Source organism: Coregonus lavaretus (genome assembly GCF_964263955.1).
Source record: "Coregonus lavaretus genome assembly, chromosome: 12".
NCBI classification, from domain to species: Eukaryota; Metazoa; Chordata; class Actinopteri; order Salmoniformes; family Salmonidae; genus Coregonus; species Coregonus lavaretus.
In genome coordinates, this window is record NC_139999.1 from 16,069,838 (window position 1) to 16,087,570 (window position 17,733).

Consider the following 17,733-nt stretch of genomic DNA (forward strand, 5'->3'; position numbering starts at 1 on the left):
GGCAATCAGCCATTTCGGTAAAAAGCTGAGAGATGAGGCTGGTGAAATTTTACATTTTACATTTGTACATTTTAGTCATTTAGCAGACGCTCTTATGCAGAGCGACTTACAGTTAGTGAGTGCATACATTAAACCACTCTTAAATTAATTGACAGAGCTATGGATGCAAGGACTGACCATCCATGATATCAAAATGATAGTTTTTACCATGTTTTGAGGCTATATAGTGTTTGTTTACATTTACTTTGTTTACAAACATTGGAGAAAAACAAGCTTATATGTTGGGTTCTGATGGGGGACGACAGTTGAATTAACCCTCCCGTTGTCCTAGGGTCAAAATGACCCGCCACTGTGTTGAACCAACTTTCTTTAATTTTTATATTTTTTGGATCATTTGTGAGAAGGAGGCAGTGATGCTTTCTTTAAAGTCTCACTGCCTCCTTCTCACAAATGATCCCAAAAATATACAAATTAAAGAAAGTTGGTTCAACACAGTGGCGGGTCATTTTGACCCTAGGACAACGGGAGGGTTAAGCTCATGAGGCATTTATATGTTATATTCTTCAAGAATCAGTGTGTACATATAATTCATTTATAAGTCCAATAATGGATGTAGCAACTACTGATTGCCCCTTTAAAATGCTACTGTGACAAAAATCTAAATATTAAGTCTCTATATCTCCCTGTTCCCTGGAGACACACATTGTTTTCTTGTTTATTGTCTGTTGGAGTGTGTGGCTAGGTAGCTAGAGAGAGTGGTTTTTCATGCACCGTAGAACAAGAGCTTAAATACATAAATACATGAGGCTGTGGCTATATTAATGCATGTTCCACATTTCAAAGTGAAAATTATGAATTCATTCCACAATGGAGCGAATTATTTACATCATTAAGATACAACCCTGCTGCAGCGTCTGTCATCAGGCTGTTGCTGTTCTGTGTCTGTGGGCTCCTCTCTGAATATTCAAAGAGAACACAACACAGCCATGATGATCACACATGGTCCTCAGACTTAGCAATAGTCTTCTTCCAAAGAATAGCAATAGTATTTGGTCCACACACATTACCACTCAACACACTGAATAACCTATTTGTTATCTGACAACCAGTGGGTCCCAGGATCAGAGGGCACGGGTCATTCTCCACCTAACAGGCCAGCGGCTTGAATCCTAATGAGCTCTGTACAGTATGGCCAGAGCACAGGATTGTGGGGGATAGAGTTCTGTGCAGGATTGTCCACCTCGACGGCAATGTTGCCCACCAGCCTCTGTTCTATAACAGAATCTCTGGGGTATCTGTTCATTAGCCTCCCTCAAGTTGGCTTTGACCCAGGCCATTGGGTCATTTTAGTTGGTAAAACGCAGGGTAGCAGATACACCAGACAATGTTGAATAACAGTCCACTAGTATTAAGAAATTGAAGACAAATAAAATTGCCTATTTATAATGCTCATGGGTCTTCAGGGAGTCCTCACAAATGTCCACTGAAATAGCTGAACACTTCTCATCACAAGCACACAAATCCAGTAATTACAAGTGTTTGGAACTGGTGTCTCTTCTCGTGATGATGATGGAGTTTCAAGTTAATGCCAAAAAATGGATTTGACTGGGAATCTGTGTGTGTTAAGCTCTTTATTTCAGGAGGACGGAGCGAAACCGGACGCAAGAGATAGCCACGCTCCAACACACCCGGTAGTTTTAACAAACAGCTGGCGTTCTACTGGTGTGTTTTCAATCATACTGACCGAAAACACTGCTCCTCTTTTTGTATCTTCTCTCTCAGTTACCAAATTCAATAGGAAACACAGAGGTCAAATGGCAGTTCATGAGAAGTAATTGAATAATTGACCAAGGAGTGAAAGAGTCGATTTAATTCATTTCTTTAGGAGGCTCTGTTTTCAGATGGACACGAACCCTGAACTCTCTCCCCATGCCTCATGCTAATGGTATTAACTCTGTCTGGGGCCTTTGTGAGTCCATCCTGGTTAATCTGACCTAGTGGGTGACCTGCCTGATGTCACCGGCAGAGCCACAGACAACAGAGTGTACAATACACCAACCCCTCTTAATCACAATACTAGGCCATTGACTTTTCCTCCAACCTCAGATTGACATGGCTTTGTTATGATCCATGAGTCCGGACCGGAGAAATGCCTCAGGCTTGATAATGTTGTTCCCATTTCACTCTTTTCTCATACACTGTGATTTTTGTTGCAAATGACAGATTAAAATCAGAAGGTAGGACACAGAATACTCCTCACTTTACTAATTGGCCAGTGCTTTATTGGGAGGTTTGGTGAGTTTAAGAGGGAGGTTTTTACAATCCCTCCAAGACAATGCGTTTCTCTTAGGGCCTTTATCAACCAACCACTTAGATGGATTATGTTCTGTTCAAACTGTGCTTGATCACTTGCCATCTGATTGAATTGGTTCTCCCCTCGTTGAGCATTTAGCTAGATCCAACTTGGCCATCTGGTTGAGGGAGGTTCATAAAACATATAGGGGCTAAATTGGTTGGAGACTGGGATGTCTATCTCTAACCCGGCACACAGTATAGGCTACAGGGCCTATATGAATCAGTTGAGTGGGGCCGAAGCGAGCCTGCTCTAAGACTGCAGGCTGCTCTTATTCCTCTCCTTCAGCAGCAATAGCTTGAGCCTGAGGCTGATGATGCTGACAGCAGGTTAAAAGCTGCTCACCATGAGAAGGCCAATATGAACTCTGACCTCCCTTAGCCGAGGCTCAGAGGGAACAGAAGCTGTCCTGGGGTGGAGATAGAGGGACAGGGGATACGGACCGAATGTGGGCCATGTGCAGTCTGGAGCCATGCTTTAAACTCAACTCTGATTGACATACTGTAGCACGCTGCTCTGCTCTCGCTCTCTTTCATTTACAGTGGGCTACCTGCCAAGATATGCAAAAACCATTTCTCATTCAGAATGAGCACCATGCACAAGACTGATAACAGAGGAAATGTAAGAGGCAGGCAGAGAGGGAAGTCACGTCTACTCCATGCTCGCTCTACCTGCTGGTTCATTTGATTGAGAAGCCCCATCCTCATCATTCAGGCTCCAGGCTGAATCAAAGACACCCACGTCTCCCTTCATAATGAGATGTTACTGGCACAGTGTTCTGGTTGGCATGCTTTCTATCCATTCAGTCTCCTAGTTCAGCCATCTGGTCTGGCATGGAATCCTAACATTGACCTATACACCAAAGTCAAGGGTCTGTTGATATACTGAAGAATTCACAATTTCCTCACTGGCTTTATAACAATGATTTTCTGTTCTGGAGATTATAACTACAACATAATAAAACACTTTCCACAACACTTCAACACTTTCTAAATGAGAGGAGGTATTCTCAAGATATAGACAAAGCAGTCAAATTGGCTAAATAAAAATGGTGAAGCGCCGTTGAAGGACTCTAAAGTGTCCTTAACGGTTGCCATTGAAAGATGCTATGCTGTTCAACCTTTTGCCGTTCAGTTGTCTGCAGTCTGCCTCTTTTACATGCAAAACTCTGCTGTACGACAGACAGGAGAGTGTCTGCAGCCTCTGCAGTATGACAGACAGACAGGCAGAAGTGTCTGGTGTCTGTGTCTCTACAGGCCTTCTGTAGTTTGATGTGCTGCAAGCCTGTAATGGGATTAAGCAGATCCTCTTCGTGTCAAACTGGATTAAAATATTCTCCTCACTAAAGAGCTGCGACACCGGGAAGACAGTCGCGCCATGCTCCCCACACACTCCCAGTTAATGACTGAAGTACAATTAAAACATTGGGAGAATTTATTATAATTAAACAGCAATTAGCCTGTTGCCGGTAATTAGGTATTTTTTGTTTTGTTTTCTTTCTGTTTTTGCCAAGTCAATTGCTCATTTATACAAATGATTTGAGACTGGTTCTAGACAAAAAACATAAGAGTGTAGCTCTTTACTGACTAATAGGGCTACATCAAACACTGCCCGGCCTAGACACACCCACATCTTGTTTGAATTATTTTAAAACAATTTTGAATAATTAACTACTAAAGGGGAAGTAGACCCCAGGAATTTCATTAAAAGTAGTTTTATTTGGATGCATTCAGTTAACTTACTATAATATAATCATATTTCCTGTTTATTTGCAATGGGTTACATTCTGACCTCTGGCGAACAGAGTCAGAGACGAGATTCCTCTACATGCTTATGAGCGGGAGGAGTTCATTCATTATTAAAACTTCAGCAGAAGCAGCAGGAGCAAAACAGAAACAAGGCCCTTAATGAGATTAGGAAGTCAGCGCAATATTAAATAATAAACTTGTCTAATTGAGATTTGGCTCAATTTCATTCTGTTTTAGCATGCATGCCAGAGAGCGAACAGTTCAATTACCACACCATTAATACTGCACGAGTCTGTCTGCGCATGGAGCAGGTGGATGAGGCTGGGGCTGTGTCAGAGGGAGAGCGGAGGGGGGTAGGAGAAACATGACAAGAGGGACGTAAAGGAATGAGGGAATCAAGCTATAGGGCTCTAGATGGATGTGGATATGTAGTGAATTCTGAGATTAACTGCATGGTCGCTGACCTCTGTCCCAAGCGGAGAAATTACGAATGACCTTACTGGCCCCATATGAACTGTTGTGACCAGGGACAGAGAGGGACACATCCCTGGGTGACACCATACGACCTACTATGACAAAAAAGGGCACAGTCATCGCTTTTAAAACCATCATTAACCATTCTGGAATAAAATACTGTTCTACCGTATCTATTCTGTGTCTATAGTATCTTCCTTTGTCAAAATATGGGTTATTTGATTATGTTAAATATTTAGAAAAGGATATCCAAACCACCAGCTTTATTTGATATAATAAACAGAGACTTGTCCCAAAGCCACTCCTTTATTGTCTTGGCTGTGTGCTTAGGGTCGTTGTCCTGTTGGAAGGTGAACCTTTGCCACAGTCTGAGGTCCTGAGCGCTCTGGAGCAGGTTTTTGTCAAAGATCTCTCTGTACTTTGCTCCGTTCATCTTTCCCTCGATCCTGACTAGTCTCCCAGTCCCTGCCACTGAAAAACATCCCCACAGCATGATGCTGCCACCACCATGCTTCACCGTAGGGATGGTATTGGCCAGGTGATGAGCGGTGCCTGGTTTCCTCCAGATGTGACGCTTGGCATTCAGGCCAAAGAGTTCAATCTTGGTTTCATCAGATCAGAGAATCTTGTTTGTCATGGTCTGAGAGTCCTTTAGGTGCCTTTTGGAAAACTCCAAGCGGGCTGTCATGTGTCATTTTACTGAGGAGTGGCTTCCGTCTGGCCACTCTACCATAAAGGCCTGATTGGTGGAGTGCTGCAGAGATGGTTGTCCTTCTGGAAGGTTCTCCCATCTCCACAGAGGAACTCTGGAGCTCTGTCAGAGTGACCATCGGGCTCTTGGTCACCTCCCTGACCAAGGCCCTTCTCCCCCGATTGCTCATTTTGTCCGGGCGGCCAGCACTAGGAAGAGTCTTGGTGGTTCCAAACTTCTTCCATTTAAGAATGATGTAGGCCACTGTGTTCTTGGGGACCTTCAATGCTGCAGACATTTTTTGGGACCCTTCCCCAAATCTGTGCCTCGACACAATCCTGTCTCAGAGCTCTACGGACAATTCCTTCAACCTCATGGCTTGGTTTTTGTTCTGACATGCACTGTCAACTGTGGGACCTTATACAGACAGGTTTGTGCCTTTCCAAATCATGTCCAATTAATTGTATTTATCACAGGTGGACTCCAATCAAGTTGTAGAAACATCTCAAGGATGACCAATGGAAACAGAATGCACCTGAGCTCAATTTCGAGTCTCATAGCAAAGGGTCTGAATACTAACATTTGCAAACATTTCTAAAAACCTGTTTTCACTTTGTCATTATTGTCACGATCGTCTGAAGAAGCGGACCAATACGCAGCGCGTGGAGTGAACATAATGACTTTATTAAATAAAGCAACCACGAAAAAACAACAAATGACGATAGTGAAGTCCTCTGTAACACTAACAGAAACATGGAACAAAAACCCACAAAACCAAGGAGAAACCACACAGTATAAATATGGCTCCCAATCAGAGATAACGAGCCGACAGCTGACACTCGTTACCTCCGATTGGGAGTCATATGACTAATCACCACTAAACACAAACAAATGAAACACACCCATCCCCAACACCACCAAATGAAATACACCCTGGCTCAAATATCAAAGTCCATGGAGCCAGAGTGTCACAGTACCCCCCCCTAAAGGTGCGAACTCCGGGCGCACCAACATAAGGACTAGGGGAGGGTCTGGGTGGGCGTCTGTCCACGGTGGCGGCTCTGGCCCCGGTCGTGATCCCCACCCCACCACAGTCACAACCTGCTTCAGTAGCCTCCTCCCAATGACCACCCTCCAACTAACCCCACCTGGACTAAGGGGCAACACCGGACTACGGGGCAGCACCGGACTAAGGGGCAGCACCGGGATAAGGGGCAGCACCGGGATAAGGGGCAGCACCGGGCTAAGGGGCAGCACCGGACTAAGGGGCAGCACCGGGCTAAGGGACAGTACCTGACTAAGGGGCAGCACCGGACTGAGGGGCAGCTCCGGACTGAATGGCGGATCCTGGCTGGCTGGCTCTGGCGGATCCTGGCTGGCTGGCGGATCCGGGCTGGACGGCTCTGGCGGATCCTGGCTGGACGGCTCTGGCGGATCCTGGCTGGACGGCTCTGGCGGATCCTGGCTGGACGGCTCATGGCTGGCTGACGGATCTGGCTGCTCATGGCTGGCTGACGGATCTGGCTGCTCATGGCTGGCGGAAGGCTCTGGCTGATCCTGTCTGGCAGAAGGCTCTGGCTGATCCTGTCTGGCGGAAGGCTCTGGCTGATCCTGTCTGGCAGAAGGCTCTGGCTGATCCTGTCTGGCGGAAGGCTCTGGCTGATCCTGTCTGGCGGAAGGCTCTGGCTGCTCCTGTCTGGCGGAAGGCTCTGGCTGATCCTGTCTGGCGGAAGGCTCTGGCTGCTCCTGTCTGGCGGAGAGCTCTAGCGGCTCCGGTCTGGCGGACGGCTCTGAAGGCTCATGGCAGACGGGCGGCTTTGCAGGCTCAGTACAGACGGGCAGTTCCTGCGGCGCTTGGCAGACGGACAGTTCAGACGGCGTTGGGCAGACGGGCAGTTCAGGCGCCGTTGGGCAGACGGACAGTTCAGACGGCGTTGGGCAGACGGACAGTTCAGGCCCCGTTGGGCAGACGGCAGACTCCGGCCGTCTGAGGCGCACCGTAGGCCTGGTGCGTGGTGCCGGAACTGGAGGTACCGGGCTGAGGACACGCATCTCAGGGCTAGTGCGGGGAGAAGCAACAGGGCATGCTTGGCCCTGGGGACGCACCGTAGGCCTGATGCGTGGTGCCGGAACTGGAGGTACCGGGCTGAGGACACGCATCTCAGGGCTAGTGCGGGGAGAAGCAACAGGGCATGCTTGGCCCTGGGGACGCACCGTAGGCCTAGTGCGGAGAGCAGGAACAGGCCGGGCTGGGCTGGCGACGCGCACCGTATCTCTGGTGCGAGAGGCCGGAACAGGCCGGGCCGGGCTGGCGAAGCGCACCGTATCCCTGGTGCGTGGAGTAGGAACAGGCCGGGCTGGGCTGGCGACGCGCACCGTATCCCTGGTGCGAGTGGCCGGAACAGGCCGGGCCGGGCTGGCGAAGCGCACCGTATCCCTGGTGCGTGGAGTAGGAACAGGCCGGGCTGAGCTGGCGACGCGCACCGTATCCCTGGTGCGAGTGGCCGGAACAGGCCGGGCCGGGCTGGCGAAGCGCACCGTATCCCTGGTGCGAGTGGCCGGAACAGGCCGGGCTGGGCTGGCGACGCGCACCGTAGGCTTCGTATGAGGCTCAGGAACAGGCCGGGCTGGACTGGCGACGCGCACCGTACACTTAGTGCGAGGGGCCGGAACAGGCCGTACCGTACTGGGGACACACACTACTGGCTGTACCTCGGGATTAGGAACGGGCCGGACCGGACTGGATACACACCTCAGTCTCTCACGCCGTGCCTCTACATCTCCTTTCCCTACTTTGGCCAGTGACCCCCTTAACCTGGTAGCCTCCTGAATCCGTCCCTTCTCTGCCTCCGTCAGCCCCCTTAACCTGGTAGCCTTCTGAATCTGCCTTGTGGCAGCCTCCTGCTGCTCAGTCGCCCAAGCCATGTGCCCCCCCCAAAAAACTTTTTGGGGTTGCCTCTCGTCCTTCCGACGATGGCCCTGCCGATGCCGTTGCTCCTCTCGCCGTCGCCTCTCCACCGTCTCGTTCCATGGTCGGCGATCCATACCATCCAGGATCTCCTCCCAAGTCCAGGACCCTTTACCGTCCAACAGTTCCATCCATGTCCAGACCCTTTGTTCCTGGACGCGCTGCTTGGTCCCTTTATGGTGGGTTTTTCTGTCACGATCGTCTGAAGAAGCGGACCAATACGCAGCGCGTGGAGTGAACATAATGACTTTATTAAATAAAGCAACCACGAAAAAACAACAAATGACGATAGTGAAGTCCTCTGTAACACTAACAGAAACATGGAACAAAAACCCACAAAACCAAGGAGAAACCACACAGTATAAATATGGCTCCCAATCAGAGATAACGAGCCGACAGCTGACACTCGTTACCTCCGATTGGGAGTCATATGACTAATCACCACTAAACACAAACAAATGAAACACACCCATCCCCAACACCACCAAATGAAATACACCCTGGCTCAAATATCAAAGTCCATGGAGCCAGAGTGTCACAATTATGGGGTATTGTGTGTAGATTGATGAGGGAAAAAATTTATGTTATCCAATTTAGAATAAGCCTGTAACATAACAAAATGTGGAAAAAGTGAAGGGGTCTGAATACAAAAATGAATACACTGAACAAAAATATAAACGCAACGTGTAAAGAATTGGTTCCATGTTTCATGAGCTGAAAAAAAAAGATTCCAGAAATGTTCTGTACGCACAAAAATCTTATTTTTCTCAAATGTGTGCACAAATTTCTTTACATCCCTGTTAGTGAGCATTTGTCCTTTGCCAAGATATTCCATCCACCTGACAGGTGTGGCATATAAAGAAGATGATTAAACAGTATGATCATTACACAGGTGCATCTTGTGCTTGGGACAATAAAAGGCCACTCTAAAATGTGCAGTTTTGTCACACAGCACAATGCCACAGATGTCTCAAGTTTTGAGGGAGCGTGCAATTGGCATGCTGACTGCAGGAATTTCCTCCATAGCTGTTGCCAGAGAATTTCATGTTAATTTCTCTACCATACTGTAAGCCGCCTCCAACATCGTTTTAGAGAATTTGGCAGTATTTCCAACCGGAGACTACGTGTAACCATGCCAGCCTAGGACCTCCACATCACACTTTTTCACCTGCGAGTTGCGTCTACATTTTTGTTCAGCATATATTTATTCTCTGAACTCCGACATTGCTCATCCTAATATTTATATATTTTATAAATTCCATTCTTTTACTTTTAGATTTGTATGTATTGTTGTGTATTATTAGATATTACTGCACTGTTGTAGCTAGGAACACAAGCATTTCGCTACACCAGCAATAACATCTGTATGCGACCAATAAAATTACTGTGTCTTTCATGAGTTAAAGAGAGGTAAAGGTTTTCTCTTCCTCTGATGAGCTGTTCCTTTATGCAGCTCTGCACTGCTCTGCTCAGCTCTGCTCAGCTCTGCTCTGCTCAGCTCTACTCAGCTCTGCTCAGCTCTGCTCAGTTCTGCTCTGCTCAGCTCTGCTCATCTCTGCTCTACTCAGCTCTGCTCAGATCTACTCAGCTCTGCTCGCTGCTGAAAGGTCTGTTTGTCTCAGTGAAATGTGGAGGCCTGCTGAGCACATTAAGGCACAGCAGGGACATAAACTGTTTCAGTGCTAATACCGCTGCAATCTCTCCCAACCACCTCACCATTACTCTTCATTTCAAGATATGGTGAGATTCAGTGTTTATTTGTTGAAAGACACACATCACTGTAATTGGAAGCGAATGTGGCTGGGAAATGAGCACCGGGACATGTCACACAACAGCTTCATATAGCTGGTATATAACTGAAGTGTACATCTTCAGAGTTCAAAGGTTGAGAAAAATGCCTGACAGAATATTTCAATATGTCACATTTCAAGTACAAGTGACGCAAAAGGTATATGTCTGTCTGTGTATCTGCAGAATGGTGAGCCAAAAGCTTTCATTTTTTCCTTCTCAGCTCTCGTCTCTTTGAAGTCTTGAGTCACAAAGGAGCGCCCCAAGCCCAGGACAATCATCATATTAGTCTATGATCCTCACTGAGTAGCCAGGAGAGGAGGGTTATGGATTCACAGCCTGGACTGTGGGGACAGGGATATTATTTTGTGTGAACAAACACAGTGAGGTCCTCCCCACCTCCAATCACTCCATTTGACAGATGTTGTCAATTTCCCAGGTTGAAACTGTTGATGAAACTGTGCCACAGCCAGACATGATGGATGGGACTTATATCCCAAATCCCCTCCTCCTTCAAACCCCAAAGCAATTTACTTCCGTCCAACACAAGTCAATTCTGATGCCCCAACTCAGATACAGTACAATCATATATTGAATTGCGACAGGGATTTTAAAAAAAACTATACGCAGGTTGTTACCCTTTTTCCTGTCCCCTGAGGACCCTTTTCAACACATTGAAATTCCTGGCTCCGATCTGTGATTTACGGGGAATATGCTGTATGCAATCCATTTAGTACTTCCTGCGCTCTACAGCAGGACATCTGGACAGCGTTCGCAGGGCGAGCTGTTTGACACAGCTGTCGGAAATGTCGCCCAGTCCTAAGGGTCTCCATGACTTTATAGTGTTATGGTGTGTGTATGTGTGTGTGTGTGTGTGTGTGTGTGTTTGTGGTGTATGGTGTTGCGGGGGAATGGGATGGGGTGAGCTCAGTATCAGAGATTAAATATTAAAATACTTATATATAGTATTTTATGGTTTCCCCCACTATATGGAGAGATATTAGGGGCAGTATGTTACTCCTATTTTAAGTCCATTCAAACATTGTATAATGTTATCCCTCTAAGTGTGTAAACTTCACCCAGCCTTATGCACTGATGTATACAGTTCACGATCCTACCAGTCTGTCCTAAAATTGTATCTATCCAGAGATTCAAAATTATGTCAAAACTAGATATTCAACCTTTGTTATGGCAAGCCTAAATAAGTTCAGGAGTAGAAATGTGCTTGACAAGTCACATAATAAGTTCCATGTACTCACTCTGTGTGCAATAATAGTGTTTAACATGAGTTTTGAATGACTGCCTCATCTCTGTACCCCACACATAATAATAATAATAATAATAATAATATGTCATTTAGCAGACGCTTTTATCCAAAGCGACTTACAGTCATGCGTGCATACATTTTTTGTGTATGGGTGGTCCCGGGGATCGAACCCACTACCTTGGCGTTACAAGCGCCGTGCTCTACCAGCTGAGCTACAGAGGACCACACATACAACTATCTGTAAGGTCCTTCTGCCGAGCAGTGAATTTCAAACACAGATTTTCCAATGCCTCGCAAAGAAGAGCACCTATTGGTAGATGGGTAAAAGAAAGCAGACATGCTGTTTGAATAATTTAGAAAATAATAATGGGCAAATGTTTCACAATCCAGGTGTGGAAAGCTCTTAGAGACTTACCCAGAATGACTCACAGCTGTAATCGCTGCCAAAGGTGCTTCTACAAAGTATTGACTCAGGGGTGTAAATACTTATGTAAATTAGATATTTCTGTATTTCATTTTCATTAAATTAGCTAAAATGTCTAAAAACATGTGTTCACTTTGTCATTATGGGTATTGTGTGTAGATAGCTGAGATCTTAATTTTATTTAATCCATGTTGAAGTCCGGCTGTAACACAACAAAATGTGGAATAAGTCAAAGGGTATGAATACTTTCTGAAGGCACTGTAACCACTTGAACACAGACAATGTTGCTACTCTCCTCTCTGTGAGGGGGTGATTCTATTTAATGCGCCTCACCACATGTGCAAAGACCAACACATCCAACAGCCAGCTACTGTGCCGCACACAGAGAAACATCCCAAGACAAGACAGTACTTACAAGACTTAACTCCATTTTCCGCACTGGTCCCTCGCGAGATACATATGAACAAACATTCCCTCTACAGGCAATCCAATCCAATCCAAAGGGAAAATCAGAGCATAGAACAGTAAAGTATGAAAAATGTATGCACTCACTAACTGTAAGTCGCTCTGGATAAGAGTGTCTGCTAAATGACTAAAATGTAAATGTAAAGGGTCTGTCAAAATCCCAGGGACTGCTCTAGATGTGTCTGGATCCAGTCACACAGGCTGGGGATGGAATGAGAGAGGCGCTGTAGACACACATGTTGCCAAAGCCTCTAGCTGGGTAAAGAAGCTCATTAAGCCACTGACAATCATTCTCACAAAGCGCCATCTAAAGGCTATTCACTATTGTGTACAGAAGAGAGAGGAGGAAAAGTGGAGGAATGCAAGTTCCATCTCGCCCCCTTCAGTGTCCTGTCCAGCAATATGTTTGCTGCACCTGAAGCTTTGCTTAAAATGCTGTTTAAAAGAGTTAAGCACACACGTGTTACAGAATACACACAAGAGCACGTGTGGGAGCAGCAGGGTAGAGATCAGTCTTTGAGTGTTGTCTGTTAAGTGAATGCTCGTACATTGTTACATACAGTTCTCATGGAGCAATCCTCTTTGCAGGCAGGGACAATCTCCTTATTTCCTTTTATGCTTGTGGACATTGTCTCTCAGGCTACAGTATCCCTACAGTACATATGTGACCAGGTCTGCTCTTGACCTCACCCACCCAGCCAAAGGAAGCATAATAATATGACTGGAGATGATGTTTTGTTTGTTTGACCAGAAGAATCATTGAACCTTTGTAATGAAAACTGGGATGTTCTGAGTGACTGGTTTTGAGACCTTCATTGACACAAATTGGTGATTCCAAGAGTCCACAGATGGGGGGGAGTGGAGCCTGTGTGACCTGTGGGGAGCAAGCAGAGAGCAGAGCAGAGAGAGTGAGCTGAGACTGTCGATAAAATACCTCCACAGCCCAACAAAAGCACCGTCTCTCTCTGACAACACCGGGGGGAAGGGAGCAGCCCAGGCTGGATGATGTATGGTGTGGACCCAGGTCTGAGACTTAGGCTTTACCAAGGAGAAAGGGAGAAAATGAAAAGGCGGAGGGGGAGGGGCGGAGGGTCATGCTGATGTCATGCTTGAATTATGCTGATGCAGGTCATAAATCCGCAGCAAAAAACCTACCAAAGGCATGACTGTTTGTGCAGGCCCACTGCAAGGTTCTGACAGTTGTGCTGACAGTTGGGAAATGGTGGGAATTAGATTCTATACCTTTAATGCTTCAAATGGACACATTAGATAATTGGACGCTTTGCTATGGGATCAATGCACATTAAGTACATTAAGCCATTACATACTGTATATGGAGGCTATATTATTTTCATTAGAAATTCTATTATGATTAATTCATATAAGTGCATTCCATTCTGAGGTAATATTAATTTCATCCTCTGTGACTTCAACTAATTACATTAAAGGGATAGTTCACCAAAATTACATATAATTTTACAGACACAAAAAGATCCCGCCTTTGCTGTTTCCATCAGGCCTGTCGTTACATTTTTTATCAAACATGTACTTTGCTCGCATAAAAAGGTTGGATGGAAACCTGGTTTGAGACAGTGTTTTCCACCACCATCAACAAAACACCAAATGATGGAATTTCTCATGGAAGAATGGTGTCGCATCCCTCCAATAGAGATCCAGACACTTGTAGAATCTATGTCAAGGTGCATTGAAGCTGTTCTGGCTCGATGTGGGCCAACGCCCTAACACTTTATGTTGGCGTTTCCTTTATTTTGGCAGTTACCTGTATCAACGCATGATTTTCCGTGTCTTTTTATGACTTCCAGAAGACACAAAGATGACGGATGTGACCTTAAAAAGTCATAATTTAGAGCTGAAGTAATGGCTGGGATCTGTTCTGGACAGTCGAAGGAGGACATTGGCCTTTTGATAATATGAGGAGCAGATTGCCAGCACCAGACACTGAGAACACTCGCATGCCTCTCCTCTGCAGAGACAGAGAGAGCCAGACCCAGCGGCAGCCAGGTCCTCCAAGACCCTCAGCCCTCTCTTTGAGCAGCAGCAGGATGAAGCCCCAATTATGGCCACACAAACAGAGGGAAGCCTTATGAACTTTACACAAACGCTTAATGCTTGGAGCTGGACAGCTCTGGAGGCGAGGACGACGGGATGGAAGGTCCCGGGGTAAGCTGCCAGTTCCCAAAAGCTTAGTGTTCATGCACTCAGGCCAGACAAACCTGACATTGTCCTGGGCACAGCCCCGGGGACTTCCTCTTCCCGTCTTCCACCTCCGCTCTCGACCGCTCTAACCCATTCACACCTCTGCCCTCACAGATTACATGAATGGGACATGATTTATAGAGGCGCAAAAGCAAACATTTATTCCACTTAAAGCCATTTGTTAAAATGCCATGGAGCAGTCTGTGGGAGACTCACAGTACACGAAGATCGACTAGAGCTGTAGCTGTAGCTACATAAATTAGAAGCTGTAATAAGCTTTGTTTGTGTCATCCAACATATTTAAAACATGCTCCGGAACTTTGGTGACTAGTACATATTTCTTAAACCTCCAGATTTGGGCTGGATGTGTCAATGTGTAGTTCATACATGCATAATCTATGAGCAGAATTATTGTCTTACCTCAATTAGCCATGAAATCCATAGTTTGAAAGCTGTGCAGCGTTATTTTCCAAATCCTCGCCATTTGAGTGACAGTTAGCAAGATGCACACACAGCAGAGCGAGCGAGAGAGCGAGCAATAACGTGGTACATATATCTGCACATTTGTGATGTAGTAAGCAATTTTCAGGGACCCGTTTTGGCTCGTGAGCGCTACTTCAGAGCTACTGGCTTGCGTCTGCTAAATGACTCAAATGTAAATGTAAATGTATACAAAAGTACCAGAGAATCTCTTTAATAGTGTGCTATTGCTATGATATTTGCTTGTGGGTCTCTATGTGATATAGTTAATTCATAGTACACACGCACATGACCAAGGAGAAATCGTAACACAGAAAATAAAATGGAGATATTCTCCACTGATCTTTCTGTGAGATAATTTTTTTGCAATTCTGTTTCATTTACAACAGATTTCTTATCCCCTCCAGGCAGCGATCAACAAATACTATCTGGCCAGTGTGAGATAGAGGCATATCTATCCTGTCATGTCAATGGAATGGAATTAGAAACATGGTCCAGACCACAGTTCCCTCAGGCAACTTGGAACAAAGCAAGAGAGAAGGACACGTTGAGGAGCATAGCCTGCATCAACAACTTTAGCCCCACACACCATAGTGGCCATGTTGTTCTCATATTGTCCTGTACCCTGATAGCAGAAAAAATGCTGAGGGAGGGGAGACTGAGGGAGGGGAGAGGAGCCTGATGGATAGGAGAGGAGACTGAGTGGGGGGAGAGGAGTCTGAGGGATGGGAGACTGAGGGAGGGGAGAGGAGTCTGAGGGATGGGAGGGGCAACTGATGGAGGGGCAGAGGATGCAGAGGGAGGGGGAGAGGAGACTGAGAGGGGAGAGGAAACTGAGGGAGGGCCAGAGGAGACAGAGGGAGGGGGAGAGGAGACTGAGGGAGGAGATAGGAGAGGAAACTGAGGGAGGGGATAGGAGAGGAGACTGAGGGAAGGGATAGGAGAGGAAACTGAGGGAGGGGATAGGAGAGGAGACTGAGGGAAGGGATAGGAGAGGAGACTGAGGGAAGGGATAGGAGAGGAGACTGAGGGACGGGATAGGAGAGGAGCTGAGGGGCGGGACAGGAGAGGAGACTGAGGGACGGGATAGGAGAGGAGACTGAGGGAGGGGATAGGAGAGGAGACTGAGGGAGGGGATAGGAGAGGAGACTGAGGGAGGGGATAGGAGAGGAGACTGAGAGAGGGGATAGGAGACTGAGGGAGGGGATAGGAGAGGAGACTGAGGGAGGGGAGAGGAGACTGAGGGAGGGGAGAGGAGTCAGAGGGAGGGGAAAGGATACCGAGGGAGGGGAGAAGAGACTATCGGAGAGGAGAGAGGGAGGGAGTGGAGAGGAGACTGAGGGAGAGGTGACAGAGGGAGGGAGGGAGGGAGGGAGGGAGGGAGGGAGGGAGGGAGGGAGGGAGGGAGGGAGGTGTGTCCACCAGCAGTGTCTAACCTCGGTTTAACCCCTATACTTCTAGACATTAGACAGTTGGCATTTTATGCTCAGGTGGGTCTTGAGTAGCTCCTTCTGTCCCGTCAAGGAGATCTATGCTTAGGCATTAAGCATTGCTTCAAAGCCTCAGACTGAAAGTAAAGTAAGTTGGGGTCAGAGAAGGACATCCCCACTGGGACAAGAGCGATCACTGATGAGGCGGCACTAAAGCTAGTTTAGACAAGTTCAGAGGCTTGGCAGATATACAGACTGTACACAGTATGAAGTTGTTTAATTGAACTTTGGGCAGATAGCCCAATGTTGTTGTTTTCTCCCCAAACTCATCTGCTAGTCAACGTGTAAAAAAATAAATGATATTAATACTGCAATCTGACATGTGCAGAGCCATAGCATATTGTTAATTACTGTATGCATTAATTTGAATGTGACAAACAGAAAACAGGAACTGTGTATCCCTAAAGTATTTGTCCTGTGTATTTCATTACGGTGACATTACTACAGCTTATGATATCACCATGCAGATCACTTTGATAACGCTCTCCACAGCTGTGTATGGACAACTAGCCGTAGTCCAAATCTTGACCCCTGATGATTTGAGGATGTTTTTGTTTCACGGTTTGCGTATCCCATCACAAACAACGTCCACCTCTGTTTGATCCAACATATAGAAATCACTTAATTTGCCGGATATCTGATGGGTTCTGTACATGACCTCCGACTGCAAATGAAAAGCAGATGGAATTCCACCTATTTGATTGCCCATGTTCATATGCAATTCTCCATTATCCTTGACACTTTAATGGCCTCTACAATTGTTTCCAGATCCAGGTTTATGGGCAATTTATCCAGCACAACACTAGAAAGAGAGTGTCCGATCAGAACAAAGGCATAAAGCTCTCGCCAGATAAATCAGGTGAAAACCAAGGGAGGATACCTTTTTAAATTTGTACATATTGTATAACAAGTATGTGCCTATTATAAATCCGAAATCTTTCTGATATTTCCTTACACTTAAAATATATTGTTGCAGCTTAAGAAACTGCATGCTGTTCTGAACATGTTAAGTGGTTCCAGCAGGTCGTAAGGTATTGTGTGCTGTGTGTGAGTTCAGCAGTAGGTGAGTCAATCTCTACAGCCGTAAGGCAGGGATGAGCCCTGACAGACTGACTGACTACAACCCTGGCAGGACAGATAGGGGGACAGGAGGACAGGAGGACACAAGGGTGTAGGCCAGGAGGGCCAGAGAGGCATCCAGCTCGCTCAGTGAGACACCAGGCCGGTGGAGAGCCCAGCGGAGCCGCACAGATGGTGCGCTCAGTGAGCATGGCAGTCATCATGGGATCACTCCTCGTGATTAGCACACCTTCTGAAAGCTGCATGCACGCTAGCGTCTGTTGCACATACATCACTGGCTGAGATACA

At 46.5% G+C, this 17,733-nt stretch overlaps 1 protein-coding gene across 2 annotated transcripts in view; it reads right to left on the bottom strand.

The window, feature by feature from the left end:
- LOC311139010 (neural cell adhesion molecule L1-like protein) overlaps positions 1-17,733 on the bottom strand; it is an 84,053-nt gene that overhangs the window by 33,002 nt on the left and 33,318 nt on the right. Inside the window, exon 1 of one of the 2 annotated variants that reach the window (XM_084173838.1) lies at positions 12,129-12,382. The exons of the other annotated variant lie outside the window; for it this stretch is intronic. The gene's annotated coding sequence lies outside the window, so the exon portion shown is untranslated. Of the gene's footprint in view, positions 1-12,128; positions 12,383-17,733 lie in introns of those variants that run through there. 2 annotated transcript variants of the gene reach the window in all.